The 3,670-nt window shown below is 40.4% G+C and overlaps 1 pseudogene; it reads right to left on the bottom strand.

Moving 5' to 3' along the window:
- Nucleotides 1-927: 927 nt before the first annotated feature.
- On the bottom strand, nt 928-1,026 carry LOC128602545 (uncharacterized; annotated as a pseudogene).
- Nucleotides 1,027-3,670: the final 2,644 nt, after the last annotated feature.

The following is a 3,670-nucleotide window of genomic DNA, read 5'->3' as shown; positions in this document are numbered from 1 at the left end:
GTAACAACTGGCAACAATCTCACAGAGCATATATTTTGCAATTGCAGCAGTGAAACACAAGGGCTTAAATGCACAAGGGCCGAACTCAAAACATGTGAGAGTAAAGTGGGTGGGGCTTCCAGAATGGTCAATTATTATCGGAGAGTTCACAACAGTTACGCTGTCCAACTGTCAGTCATTCCAGCCATTCTTTGATTGGCTAATGTTTAATTTTTATTGGGTTAAAAAAGAGCTCATTTTCAGTGTACTTAAATGCAAGGCAATGTTCCTATGCATTGAGGTTAGCAGGTCTGATGCTACAGTCTAAAACAGCATTTTCATGCTTGAAACAATTCCTCACAGGTCCTCTCTGTAGCTCCTGAAAGAATTCGAATATGATCTGCGACCAAGGATGCCGAACAGCGTGATACCTACGACCCTGTTGTAAGGGCCACCGGCTCCTCTGTTGGAGGTCATTGATCCACAGTGGCTTTGTGTCCCTTATGCAGTCGCAGTGTTCTTGTCTGATTATTACCTTAAAGAACTATCACAGCAGAAGAGAATGAATCAGCATGGTGATATTTTTCGTACTTTAAATGCAGCAGCGGCTTCCGACTACTGATTTTAGTGAGGCAGGACAACCTTAATAACGACATAGCTTTAAGCAAAAATAAGTAGAGAGGCCTTAATAACACTTGATTTATGTTATAGGCTAATATCTAGTGAATGAACCTCATAATTGGGAACATACAGTCATCCAGCAGCTTGTTTTGAATGGTTTTAGATTTTTTCCAGGCTCCAGCTCAGCTACACCACACCAAAGACTTGAATCTGGCCCAAATCTTCAGCCGTTGGAGATGGAGACATCATCTGTTTCTCAGCCTTTGCATGGGAAACAAAGTCACAGTGGTGCGCACACATTTCTAATGTACCAACATCATCCACTCCACAATCCCTCTTTCTGATTTTGCGTATCATCGCTGTGCATGGTCCATGCTAATCTTCTCTGTATCGTTCCAATTTTAGTATGAGTGCAATCCCTTTCCCTCTCCCAGTCTTTGGATGGTTACGTGCTATAACAAAATGCTCATAAGCCTAATTAGGTCAGTCTGGAATCAAGTATCGACTGTCAAAATGTCCATGATGCTCCTGTCTTTAAATGCAGTTTTTTCCTCCTATTTCACTTTTGGGAGAAACCAGACTTGATCTAAAATTCTATAACTTGTGATGGAGATATATCCTGGAGAGAAACAGGAATATCTGTAGATTTTGGTCATAAGCACTGAATTGAAACAAGCCAAATTGACTATTCAGCAATAAGGTCACAATTATTTGAAGAAATCCCTAATGTATTAAAAAGTTCAGCATGGAAATATTATTTCTCATTAGTCTTGTCATTTGTCAAAAAAAAAAAAAAAAAAAAAAACACCCAGCACTCCTAACACCTGAAAGCTGAGAGAAATTATTTGTCTCAGTACACTATATGTCCAACCGAGGATACAAGCCTTAAAACATATCTTTGAAACGAGTTAACCTTCTGATCTTGCGAAGCTTTGATGAATATTTGATTAAAAGAAAAGAATGTGCCTTTCTTTTTCAAAAAAAGTTATAAACAGTCAACCAAAAAAAGAAGCGATACACTCCATCACTGGAATCCTAATGAGTTTAAACCGAAGCTGGGCAAACTAACGCAGTCCAATATGTTCAGCACAGATGGTCGAATCAAACAACTCGTGTTCTTCATCCTGCAGCCTGAATAGTAAAGAGAACACAAGGGATAACACTTAACATTATAATTCATTCAGTTAAAGTGTTTAATCCAGTGTGAGTGAGGAAAAGCATGGACTTGTAGCTTGGTGAGTGGCAGCCATGTTGGACTGGTGGCTAGCGCTCAGTGACAGCGACGAGTTTTAGACAGTGCCATCATGACTGTCAGCCATTATCATCTGGGTGTCATACGCCTGCCTGCCTCCTTCAGCCGCCTCGCCGATGACACTCCTCTTTTCGTGCTGTCACTCCCCTCAAAGCCGAACAGAATCGACCAGTACTATCTCCATGAGGACTGAAAATATCCATCACCTAATGAAGACTTTGCGTTGCAAATTTCTAGAGGAAGACGGCTACAAATTCCACTTGTCAGCTCCAGGAAGTGGGTGAAGCGCTGACCTCATGAATAGAAGACACAGCTGAACATCTTGCAATGTGTGGGTGGCTCAATGATGAACCAAAAAAATTACTTTCATGTTTGTTTTTTTTTTAAGGATCAGAGGCACAGGCATGGACCATTACAAAGTCTGTTAGCAGAGACTGCACAGGCCTAGTCGGACAGTTTTAAGTATGATTTTCCTTTTATGTTTGCAGATTTTAATAGCAACCGAATATACTTTCCAAACTCTGCAGTCAACAACCATCACACTCAAGTCTTAAAACACTTGCAGTCCAAGGCAAAGCTTACACCATCTGCAGTCATTTATGTATTTGTTGAAGTTAAAACTGTGTTTATTTTTTAACATTTCTATTTTATATATATATATATATGTATGACATTTATATTTGGACTTCGGGTTTTTGCGTTTTAGCATATAAACAATTTAGGCTGTGCTGCTTTAGGAAAATATTCAACGACAGAAATGATATTGCATTAGAATGGGTGAATTACTACCTGTGATTTAAATTACAGCTGCCTCTACTGTCAGTGCTGCTGTTGGAGAAAATGAATCAACGTTCTGACCAATCAGATTCAAGAACTTAACAGCGCCGTGGTATAAACGTGTTTATTTTCTTTGCTTAGGTCTCTTTTATGGAGTCACTCTGGTTCTGCACAGCACCATTAATCTTCATTGAACAGGTTAGGATTTCATGTCATAGTGCTGTCTCTTTCCGTATTCTCTCTCTATCTCTGGCTGTCCCTCTCCTTTTCATTTAAACATGGAATGTTACTCAGGCCTGCTGTAATCTAAATAGTACATCAAACACCCTGAGTCCAGGGCTTTCATTAAAGGCATAAAACATCAGACCTGGGCACACTGAAGTGTAGACTCTGAATATTAGAAAATAAATGAGGTAAATGCGCAGCTCATTCATCTTGTTACCTCGAACCGAGTGGATCCCCGATTAAATCATATGTAATTATGCACCCAGCGGAGAAACAGGTGCGTCGAAAAGCATCGTTCGAGGGCACCGGGTAATGAGAAAGACTCACAAAAAGAGGGTGTGACTTTCAAGCGCCAAATTGTTAAATTGCGCATGCAGGAAATGGAAAAATAATCCATTAGCATTGAGCAATGCATTAGGTCAAATCTAGGGGACTTTTCACTTTGTGTAATCACATGACATGTGATCACCGTTACTGATGAATCTATAGACTCGGGCTAGAAAGAAATCAGCCTCAGCTGCACTTGTTCATACCATTTTGTGTGTTTTTCTTACAACTGGTAGTGGTGCTGTTGGGCTTAGGTCAACAAAAATCCAAAATATTCTTACCATTTAACAAATAATCTGGTGTGAATGCCAAAAATTAAAGTTTATAGTGATATCCATCCATCCATCCTCTATACCACCTTATCCTTTTCAGGGTCACAGGGAAACCTGGAGTCTATCCCAGGGAGCATCGGGCACAAGGCGGGGTACACCCTGGACAGGGTGCCAATCCATTGCAGGGCACGATCACATACACACTCACACACCCATT

This window comes from Ictalurus furcatus, chromosome 26 (assembly GCF_023375685.1).
Source record: "Ictalurus furcatus strain D&B chromosome 26, Billie_1.0, whole genome shotgun sequence".
Classification (NCBI taxonomy): Eukaryota; Metazoa; Chordata; class Actinopteri; order Siluriformes; family Ictaluridae; genus Ictalurus; species Ictalurus furcatus.
Note: the sequence above shows the minus strand (reverse complement) of the source record. Positions and strands in the feature narration are given on the sequence as shown.